A 12,335-nucleotide genomic window follows, 5' to 3' on the forward strand; every position below is an offset into this window, starting at 1 on the left:
CACATGTAAATCACGAGTGAACACATATGAATTACATGTTATTTACATGCACTACTAGAAAACATGCCTTTAATGACGCGCAAACAATGACACACATTGATTTACGATACGTATTTTTTGGGTGTCCTAAAAATAATGTTAGTTTTCCAAAATCTGAAGGATAGAGGACACACATTCGTACGTGCCCTAAAATTAATGTCCAACGAAAAAAATTAAAAACACGGAAGGCACCTAAGTTAAATGGGTGTCGTGTAGAGATGTTTTTTTATAAAAAAAAAATTAAAAACACGGAAGGCACCTAAATTAAATGGGTGTCGTGTAGAGATGTCGTTTTATAAAATTTTAATACCCGCGGTCCCCTTCTTTGATAAAACTAAAGGGGGAAACCAAATCTCCCAAAAATTCAAGTACCCCACCTTCCCCAAAAATTAGACCTCACAATATCTTTCATGGAATCAGAAATTGGGGGTCTACGACTCATCACATTCAAAACGCCGACGATTTTAAGGTTTTGTTGCCCCCGACATCAGAGAAGAACTAGGGCTTTTATGCTCTAGACCTTAGAATTGTGCACCCATGAACTAGGGCTTTTCTATTGGCGTGTTCAGGCAGAACAACAATATCCGCTCTTCCTCCTCGCCATCCAACTAAATCTTCGTCAATTCCTTGTTGAATACTGCTGAAGCGTATGATGGTTACCCCTGAAGAAGTTATCAAGAGAAGTCTTAATCCCAAGGGTGCATCTATTAGTAGAGATGGTCTGGAAAAGACCTTATATTCCTGCCTATTTGACTGGTAATCTGAGCCTAAGTCGAATCACGAAACATTCTCACAGAAGCTTTATCAGACATTCAAATCTCATCAACGATTTTTCAAACCAAAACTATGTTGCATTGGTTTCACCATTTCTCATTATGAAGAAGAGGTAATTTGAATAGATCTGGTACTCTCTTTCTACGTTTCAAAGCCTCTTATTTCTAATTATATGTGTTTTCTATTTGTATTCAGGTTCAATATCAAACAATTTCTGGACAAAAACAAAGATTATGTTGTTCCAGAACATCAAAATCTGTTGACTTCTTCCAAGTGCTTTTTTATATCAGGCTTTTTCCCTCCATTGATCGAGGAGACAACCAAATCATCAAACAAATCTTCTAATTTCTCTTCGATTAGTTCTCGCTTCAAGGTAGGTTTTTTTTTTGTTAAAAAATTCCTTAATGTCATGTTATGTTAGTCATAAGTTGATATGATCTTTTTGTTAATGCATGCATTACAACTTTAGTATTTGATGGAAACTTCGAACTGGACAGAACCCCACAATATCAGATGTGTGAAGCCAAATAGTTTTCTTAAGCCTTGCATCTTTGAGAATGTGAGCATTATGCAACAATTACGTTGTGGGGTGAGCACTGATGATATTTGAAATAGATATATTTTAACCATTAATAGTAAATTCATTAAACATGTAATGATTTTTCTTTTCTTATTACTAAGGGGGTTCTAGAAGCAATTCGCATCAGCTGTGCTGGCTATCCTACTTGCAAGAGTTTTTCTGATTTTGTTACTAGATTCAACATTCTTGCTCCCGAGGTTAAAACTGAGAAGTAAGTGAAGACATATTAACACAACACCTCGCTTAAAAACTAATCAATGGTCTCATTATCAATGTGTGTGTAACTTGATTTAGTTCTTTATAGTTATGATCCGAAGTTTGCATGCAAAAAGATCCTGGCCAAATAAGGGCTTCAAGGATATCAGGTGCCAAAAGTTTCTTTTTCCTCTGAATGTGTGATTTCTTTTTTGTGGTTTAACTTTTAGCATTTAGTCAACATTTCTATCCACCAAGTGAAATGTCAACATTACGTGTTTACCCTTTTGTCGATTCCTGTGAACAAAGTCAAAACATATTCCTTTCAGATTTTCATTTTCGGATCAACTCAAGATATAAGGTGGTGTATCACCTGAAATTGATTTGCTATTTTTGTTTTGTGAAAATATTTTATTAATAAAAAAAAGGTAACTTTATATAGTTCTAGCCCTCCATTAACTTTAGATAGTTGTAGTTTTCAATAACAACAATAATAATGATAACAATTAAAATTATAGTAACATACATATTTATCTTTTTTGGATCTTGTTTTCAGGTTCGAAGGCTTAAAGAGTTTGGTGTTACAAAAGGAGAATTAGCACGTTATCTTGATGCACTGTTAAAAGATAGTGAACAATTAGTTGCAATGAGTGATAACATTTCATCAGTGGATAATTTGGATTTTGTTATGGAAAGTGATGCACTTGAACATAGGGTTATGGATCATATAAACAAGGTCATGAAAGTTTGATTGTAGTTGCTGGAACAGTCACTCTTGAAGAAGTAATAATGTCAACATTCCCAAGATTATGTTTTTTTAAATGATTAGGAGATCAGAAGATTAATTAATTTGTTGAATTTATGTAGGTGAATTCCATTGGTGCACAAGTGTTGGAATACATATTAGATTTTTGAAACGCATCTACACCTATTCCTATAACTGAATGAGAGAGAGAGAGAGAGAGAGAGAGAGAGTAACTGACTATTTCACCTTGGTTTCCACTGTGATATACGTTGCAGGTTTGATTTTGTTTTCCTTATTCTTTCTTTAGTTTTACTTACAAAAAGTGAAAAAATAATAGTTAATAAATAGAAATTAAAAGTTAAATACTTTTTATATAATGTGCATATGGCAGGGATATATTGCAACTCTAGTTTTCAACAAAATTGATGAGAAGGTAAAAGCTGATTTTTATGCAATTGTCAAATTGTTTTCTTCATGTCACATGTTGTTGCTACTCATTTTCCTTAAGGGCGTCAATCAGGTTATAACTAATTATCCTTCAAAAAAATTGGTATCAAACACATACACATATCAATCTAATAATTCACATATGTTTGTATAATACTAAATTTTTTTTTCAGGATCCTCTAGTGATGCCATATATAAAGAATTGTGGCATGCCTGTGTTGGCCCCCTTGTCAATGTCCCTCGTGAAGGAGAACGTGTTTATTACTTCCCTCAAGGCCACATGGAACATGTTTGTTATTCAATTTACTTTCAAGACTTCATTTTGTACCTTTCATGTGAATCTTTTTTTTTTAATTCCAGACCACATGTAATGGCACATAATTTTGGTTATTCTTATAGCTTGGGGCTTCCATGCATCAAGGATTAGACCAGTAACTCCCATGTAATGACACATAATTTTGGGTAAGTTAGTGAGGGTAGTTTAGTCTTTTTTAGAGACCAATACTCATAATCCATTTGGGTATTTAAGTAGTTTAGTTATGGATTCATTTTTTCAGGCTGAACCAGAAACAAAAGAAGTTTATGCAAAAATAACACTCTTGCTTGACACAAATGTTTGTATATGGCGTGTAACTTGGTTCAGGTTGAACACAAAGCATAGCTACATCAACAACCTATAATAATGACTTAGGGGTTGATTCTTTTTTACTTAACTTGGACATAATAATGACTTAGGTTTTTTTTTTTTTTTTTTTTTTTTTTTTTTTTTTTTTGACTTAGTGGTCTTAATGAGTTAATCACTTAATCTGAACAAACTATACATGGCATGGTTGTTCCTTTTTTACTTAATGTGGATAAAATGACTTAATGGGTTATACCAACGGTCCTGTCTTAATCTACTTCCCAATGATTCTATTTTTTTTTCTATGATAACACTCATATTTTTGGACATGCTTGATGTCTACAAGTATGTTTAGTTTCAAATTCCAATGCATTTTTTGTAATGAAATAGTTAAATCCCAATCCCAATCCAATATTTAATATTTTCATGGTGGTTGTGATTTAACGATTTTTCCCCTATCTGAATAGTTTTTGTCAACTGCCAAGCCATTGGCAAAACGTGTTGCAGCTCCTTTATTTGATAATGTTGAAATAAAAGATTTGAATGTCTTTTATGGGGATGATAGCTTTTATGTCCTCTTAGGCTTCATCAGCAAAATTCAATTCAACATCAGCTGAAACAAAGTGGAGAAGCTCCAACAAGACACTTCCTCTCGAGATCTCTACTCAAGGTCATTATTTTAAAAAAATTCTTTATTTTCACTTAAATTAAAATCTTAATTAAACAAAATATTTACAGATTTATGAATGCTTTATATAAGTTGCTCGATGGGAAGCTCCAACAAAGTCACTTCCTCTCCAGCACTCATGGATGACGGAAAGGGAGGTATACTTGTAAGAGGTTTGGAGGAGGAGATAGTGTCGACTTATTAAAAATCTGATCTTTTTCCCTAAAACATTAAGTTTGGCGGAGAGAAAGAGAAAGGCGGTTCACCGATGGGAGTGCCAGAAGAACCAAAGCATCAAATCTGAAGCATATGGTGATGCAGTGAGGTTCTACACTGGAGCCATGCCAATATTTACGGTTATTTAATCCATTTAATTCATTTATCTTTTTGCTCTGTATGTTCATTCCCAATTTGGTTTAATTGAATGTTTATACTTCAAATATGTCCTTAACCTTGTTTGTTTTAGCTGTTCTATTGTTTATTCATTAATCACATATATCATTACAATGTTGCTGATACAAGGCTTCGTTAGCATGTAAAAAATTGAATCTTTTTCAGGTCATGGACATGCTTGGACCTAGTCTTTGGGATGCTTGGAACAAGCCGCATGAAATAGATTGTTAGTATGAAACACAAAGTAGATTAGATAAATGCAAATTTATTTATTGTAAGAAATAGAATTGTATGACATTAAATTTTAAGCAATGGATTGTATTTTTTATATGGTATTTTATTTCTAGTATGAGACAGTAAAAGAAAATTTAATTTAAAAATTAATAAATAAATAAATATTTTTTTTAAACATTTAAATTTACAATACGCAAAAATGTGTGTCATCTTCATTTATGAGATGGCCTTTCTTGACAGGGGTTTTAATGATACGCATTGCGTGTCATTAACACGCGCGTCGTAAGGTTACGATACGCGAATGCGTGTCGTCTTCCTTTATGACAGAGCCTTCCTTGATACGCATTGCGTGTCGTAAACGCGCGTCGTAATTGCACGTTGTAAATGAGCGTTGTAAATGCACATCCTCTATAGACGACGCGCAAAAGCGCGTCGTCTCTCTTTATGACAGGGCCTTCCTTGACGCGCATTTACGCGTCGTCTGAGCCTTTTACGATGCGCAATGAGCGTCGTAAAAGGCTGTTTTTCTAGTAGTGATGTAAATTACATGTAATTCACATATGAATTAGATGTTATTCACATGTAAGTTACAAGTGAATTGCATATGAATTACGTCTATATGCACACATGCATTTTGTGTGGGTGTTCTTCGCGAATTTTTTATAATTTTTTTTGTGAATTTCATATTTGAATCTTTAAGGATATTGTCACATGTAAATATCACATTATATAATCACATACAAATGTTACACGATATATATATATATATATATATATATATATATATATATATATATATATATATATATATATATATATATATATATATATATATATATATATATATGAGTGTTTTTGCATCATTTTTTTTTATTTTCTTGTAGTTTTGAAGGAATTTGTGAAAAATATTGAAGAGGTGAAAAGTGAAAAATTGAAGAAAAATATGTAAATACTCACACGAAGACATGAAAAGGATTTGAAATTTTGTAGCATTTTTTCGTTTTGTATATTTAACTTTGTATCAAATAAAATACTTGTATAATTGTGTTTATAGATTAGTAATAAAAATAAGTTTTTCTATGATTTACTTATGAATTTTATAGTATAAGAAATATGTATGTATGCAATTGAAAAGATATGCATATATACAGCTAAAATGTTGATTTTTTCTGTTAAAAAATTATAGTTTTTTTTTTTAAATATTCCAGTTTTTTTTTAGTTTACTATTTTAAAAACATCGCAGTTTATTTAAAAAAATAAAAATAAAAATTGTCAAGTTATATATATATATATATATATATATATATATATATATATATATATATATATATATATATATATATATAGTTGTAAAAGCTCAGTGAGTATCTTTAACAACGTGTATAATAGTTGCATAACTAGTTATATCAACAAATCCATCAATCAATACAACCCAAAGTGCCTTTGAGACAACTTTATTAAGTAATACCATGTATGCTCACCAATTGACATATCTACATCTACTCAAGACATGATTATGTACTAACTCTTCTCAGTAATGAATTTACAGCTACTCAAGCTACCATATTAGTTAATAGTTATAATTATTGCCACAAGGTACTCGTTATGTGACTCCTCATACTCATTAGATAACACCATGAGCTAATCTTTATGTGGGTCATCTTACTTTCTAAATATAATGAAAAAGTACTTGTTATGTGTGTCTCATACTCGTGTGATATTGTTAGAAGGTACCCGCTATGTGACTGACCATACTTGTAAAGTGCCTCTATAAGGTTTTTATATGGTTCATCATGCTTATTTGTCAACCAAATATGACTCATCAGCTACATTAACTCTCTACACTACACGGAAATAGAATAGTTACGCCAAATTATTACAATGCTCAATAATAACAACATATAATAAAAATATCCAATAACTAGACATGTTGTCCTCAGCTATACAAGACTCAAACATATTTTATATACATAAATGTTACACGCCTTAGCTGTTGTTAGTGTATATACGTTTGTGTTTTGTGTATTGGCACATGTATGTATATTTAGTGTTAGTCCTTTAGCCCCAATGGATCTTGTATTATCTATATGTATTTCCTCATTGTGTTCAATCACAATTCAATAAGAATGATATGTATCTTCATGGTATCAAAGACAATTTCTCAACCTTCCTAAACCTTCTCTATTCTTCTCTCTTTCCTCTATCTACTTCTCCTTTCCTAAACCCTAATCCCTAATGGCCGACCAAACTTCTAACCCTCCTGGTAAAGCATATGTCATCACCAACATAAAAACCTATGTTCCACTCATACTTGGTCTCACAACATACAATTATGATCCCTGGTCCGACTTCTTTATAGCTCATTGCATCGCATTTGATGTTCTAGATCATATTAAAAATCCTTTTGATCCACTTACAGCGACACCTACAGACCTCGAATGGAAGCAACTTGATAACCTTGTCAAACTGTGGCTATTTGGCTCAATGTCCCGGTCGCTTATCACTTCTATCCACTCCATCGATGCTACAACTCGAAGTATTTAGATCAACATTGAATTCATGTTCCGAGAAAATAAGGATGCCATGGCTGTGCAACCCAAAAGTGATCCTCGTTCTGTTAACATGGGTGATCTTTCGGTTCACAATTATTTCACCAAAATAAAATTAAACCGCAGGTTTACTGGAGGGAATGAGCGAGAAGGTTAAAGAAAAACACGTTTTCATCCATGCTAATAACGAATTATCCCACAAGTTTGATAACAAACTAGGTATCAGATGCCATAGCAAGCCACTACCTACCTTTAATGAAGCACGCTCCATGCTACTGATCGAAGAACAAATAATCACCACAAACTGGACTCTCACTCCTTCACATGACAACCATTCCTCCTCTTTGACCCTTCTAAATGTTAATCAAAATCCATCCATTCGAGGAGGGGGAAACAACTCTCGTCGGAACGATAGGCTTTGCAGAAATCAAAATTACAACAATCACCACCGCACACCCCCATCTTCTGCCACATAACCGCCAAATTCCATCACCGGACCTCCTGCTGGTCACCAACGCTATAACTCGGTATACTTCCATCCACCAATGTACCTTCAATCACAATAGTGGTAACCACTCACTCCTCATCATAGTCCTTCGTGGCCTACTAATCAACGAAATCAACAATCCAATCCATCTTAATGCAGACCCACCTCGAGCAATTCTACTGGACTTCTTGGAAACAAGTCACAACAAGCCCAATCTTCACACCAAAGCAACCCACAATCTTATTACAAACCTAACAATCAGCCTCCATGGGCCTGCCTAGGAATTCTAGATCAACCAACTTCAGTCTCGAGCCTATTTAGCACAAAGCCGTTAAATAACCCTTCACACGTAGGATGGGTTATGGATACCAAGGCTATTGATCACGTTCATGCAGATGCAAGTATCCTTAACACCCATTATAATAATTTTTATACTCCTCGTTCAATTTATGTCGATAATGGTTATGTAATACCTGTCACGACCTCGGGACATACCAATTTTCCTCTATCAAACACTTTCGAACCATTACACTTAAAAATATTCTTATAACCCCCAATATCATAAAAAAATCTTATTTATGTTCGTCAGTTCACTACTCAAAATAATTTCTCTATCGACTTTGATCATTTTGGTTTTATTCTTCTTGATTATTAGAAATGTCGACCTTTTATCTGATGTGACAACTATGGTCCTCTATACCCTGTCATCGACTCAACAAGTCACGCATGATTCACACTATAAATAATATGGTGCACACCCTCGTCTTTAATTCCTACCTTGCCCCTACCTTTTAGGTAGAGGCCCTTTTCATGGCCACTTACCTCCTTAATATCATTCCATTTGTGTCCATAGATAATACCAAACCTTATTATTGCATATTTGGTCGACATCCCACATATGAAAATCTTTGTGTGTTTGGTTGTTTATGTTTCCCTCGTCTCCAAATTATAAATAAACTTCAGCCTCAATCCACCCCCTGTAATTTTCTCGGTTACCTCGCATATCATCGTGGTTACCGTTGTTACAATCTCTACATACGAAAGATCATTATCTCACGCCACATCACATTCAAGGAGACTATTTTACCCTATAGTTCAGTAACACCTACCGAACCACCTTCATATGTCTTCTTATATGACACCATCGATGTATCACCCCTTTTTCGATACCTCTTTCAATCTTCATTAACACCCCTATCTCCCTGACCGCCACACCTACTCCTCAATTTGATCTTACTCCTCCTATCAACCACTCTGGTAACATTTTGCCTCCTTCATCCTAACTTACCTCGGCTCCTTCCTCCACATCTCACCCAACACCCACAACCAACCATCCTATGACTACACGTTCTAAAAGTGGCATCTCTAAACCAATTAACCGTCTAAATCTTTATTCCTCCCCTTTATCCTTTGTCTCGAGGTTACATTTATAGGATTTGAAAGATCCAAATTGTCAAAAATCCATGAACGAGGAATATCAAGAGCTTATTACAAATGGTACTTGGGTTCTTGTACCGCGAGGATGAATGTCGTGTGACCTATGTGGTTATTTAAGAAAAAGTTTAATGATGATGGTTCTCTATCATGCTACAAAGCGCGTCTAACAACGAATGGTCATAGGCAACAACACGGTATTGACAGTGATGAGACTTTTAGTCGATTTGTTAAACCAACTATTTTAGGAGAATGCATTTCGTCACAGTTATCTTTAGGAGACAGCTTACATGAAGAGTGCATTTCTTCAGTCATCTTCAGGAAATATTTTAAATGCATCAACCCCCAGGTTTTCGAGAACCATAACATCCAGAGTATATTTGTCATCTTTGGAGGTCTCTATATGGTCTTAAACATCCCCCCCCCCCCCCGATCCTAGTACCAACGATTTACTCAATATGCTCTTCATATGAGTTTTTAGCACAACATGACTGTCTCGTGTCTGTTCACCCATCATCATAGCTCAGACACAACATATTTAGTTTTATATGTCAATAATATTGTGCTTACGACATCCTCCATGACTCTTCTTCAGTTGAGTATATCTCAACTTAATAGGGAGTTCCCCACGACTGATCTAGGGGACCTGAACCATTTTTTGGGTATCTCTTCCACCCGTTCATCTTAAGGTCTTTTTCTCTTTCAAAAGAAATATGCTTTAGAGATCCTTGAACGGGCACATATGCTTTAGTATAATCTAGCCTGTACTCTAGCTGAGGCCAATCGTAAGTTAGACGCCAAGGGCCCTCCAGTAACGGATCCATCTTTGTATCGTACCCTTGTCGAAGAACTTCACCTCACATTCACCCATCCGGAAATTGCATTTTCCGTTCAACATATTTTTCAATTCATGCATGATCCCTGAGAGCCCTATGTACATGCTCTTAAGCATATTCTTTTCTTATTTCCAAGGAACACTAGATCATGACCTTCAACTTCATGTGTCTCCCTCTTCAGACTTGGTTGCATATTCTGATGTAGATTGGGGTGGTTGTCCGGTATCCCATCATTCTACCACTATTTATTGTGTCTTTCTTGGTGATAACCTTATCTCTTGTTCCTCTGAACATCAAGGAGTAATTTCTCAGTCTAGTGCAGAAGCTGAATATCATAGCGTGGACAATGCTGTGGAAGAAGCATGTTTAGTTCAAAATATTCTTCGTGAACTTTGGTGTCCTTTGAAGAAAGCCACAATTTTCTATTGCGACAACATCAGCTTGGTGTATATGTCATCAAACCCAGTTCAACACCAACACACTAAGCACATCGAGATCAACATTTATTTTGTGTGTGATCAGGTTGTATGCAGATTAGTTTGTGTTTTCCATGTTCCGTCTTCTGCTTATTATGCTGATATGTAACATCCATAAAAATCATGATAAATTTAAAGTTTTTAAAACAACCAATTTCACAAATTATTTACAAACATACTTTTTCAAACATGTTCAACATTAAAGTCCCCAAAAAATCATAAGTCAAAACATGAGGATGTGTACGGTCACACCTTTGCTTTCACGCGATCATTTGAAGTACCTGAAATATAACCTAAAACTGTAAGCCAATGCTTAGTGAGATATCCTAAAGTACCAAAACATAACATAATCATAATACAGACAACATACATGTAACGCCCGTAGATCTGGGCTAGTTAATTTAGAGATAATAGGGGTTGAAAATGACTTTTCGACAAAAGATTATTTAGTATAAAGAATCTTAACCAAATTGTATAATATGTCTCAAGGGTTCCATACATCTAAAGAACGCCGGAATCCGAGTTATAATAAAGAAGTTATGGTCCGTCGAAGTTTTACGGCAAAACCGGCACAACACCGGGAGACGTAAATAGTGAATTTACGATGGAGGACTTTTTAGCCTTAGTGATCTAAACCAAAGTTGTAGTATGCATTAAAGTGTACAACCCGAAACTCTAATTTTAGTTTGAGCCCTTTATGGCTCACGCAACCTTAATGAGAGTTGAATATCTCATTAATAGGAACTCAACAGTAAAAACATAGACGAAAACGGAGTCCGTATGTAGAAGTTATGAATTTTATGCGGACATTTAACAGTATAATATCCTCCTACTATTAAATTCAAGATCGGTCGAGAATTAGCCGACAAAGTCTAAATGAGGGTTGTAGATCTTATTTTTACATACAGGTGGATATAAAGAACGTCAAAAACAGAGTTCGTATGCGAAAGTTATGAATTTATGAAAATCGGCTGATTTCCACCCTGTGTGCGATGCCACATGTCAGCACCAGGTGAAAACTTGGAGCCTACGCAACACCACAACGTGGTGAGAGGCACGATGACATGGTGACGCTCTAGAGCACTATAAATAGAGGTGATGGGGCAACCCTCAACCTCACACCTTCACCCCTTCTTTCTCTCTCAAGAAACACTCTCTAAACCTCCCGAAACCTCCCAAAAAGCCGAGGGAACCCCCTAGCACGAGGCGGTAGCCCCGGAGCATCTGACGGCTCAAAAGGAAGAGCCTTCGGCTCAAAAACTCTACTCCGACAGAGCCCAGTTTCCAAGGAAACCCGTTGCAAGTGAGCTAGACCTACCCTATCTTTAGTATAGCTTATGTTTTAATATAGTAGCGTTATTAGGAACTTATAATGAGTATTTGGGCTATTATTATGAGTTATGTAAAAGTTTTTCTTAACGCTTATATAATAGTAATAATATCTAGACTATTAATTAGTCGCGGTTAATGTTAGAATAAACTCTAGTGGTAATGATACTAGGTTTTGTCTGAGGGAAATTGTTTAAACAGTAACAAAGTGTTGTCCGAGTACCGAGTCATCACCTTATCAGGTAAGTGCATAGTTAGTTTCATCTTACACATAGATTTGAAGTATTTTATATAAACTACGTGCTATGTGTGCATATTATCTGAATACTTGTTCTCTATGTTGGATGATTGTTTTTATACATGTTTTAAATTATTTAAATTGTATACGTATTTTATATATACAAATATGTTGGCTATGACATGGGTAGATGAATGAGGAGAGATAAAAGATGATGTGAGTAAACATTGGCAGCTATAGACTTAGTGCCTAATAAATAACATCGGAAACTATGGACTTAGTGCCTATTG

Source organism: Lactuca saligna, chromosome 4 (genome assembly GCF_052625555.1).
Source record: "Lactuca saligna cultivar CGN05327 chromosome 4, ASM5262555v1, whole genome shotgun sequence".
Taxonomy (NCBI): Eukaryota; Viridiplantae; Streptophyta; class Magnoliopsida; order Asterales; family Asteraceae; genus Lactuca; species Lactuca saligna.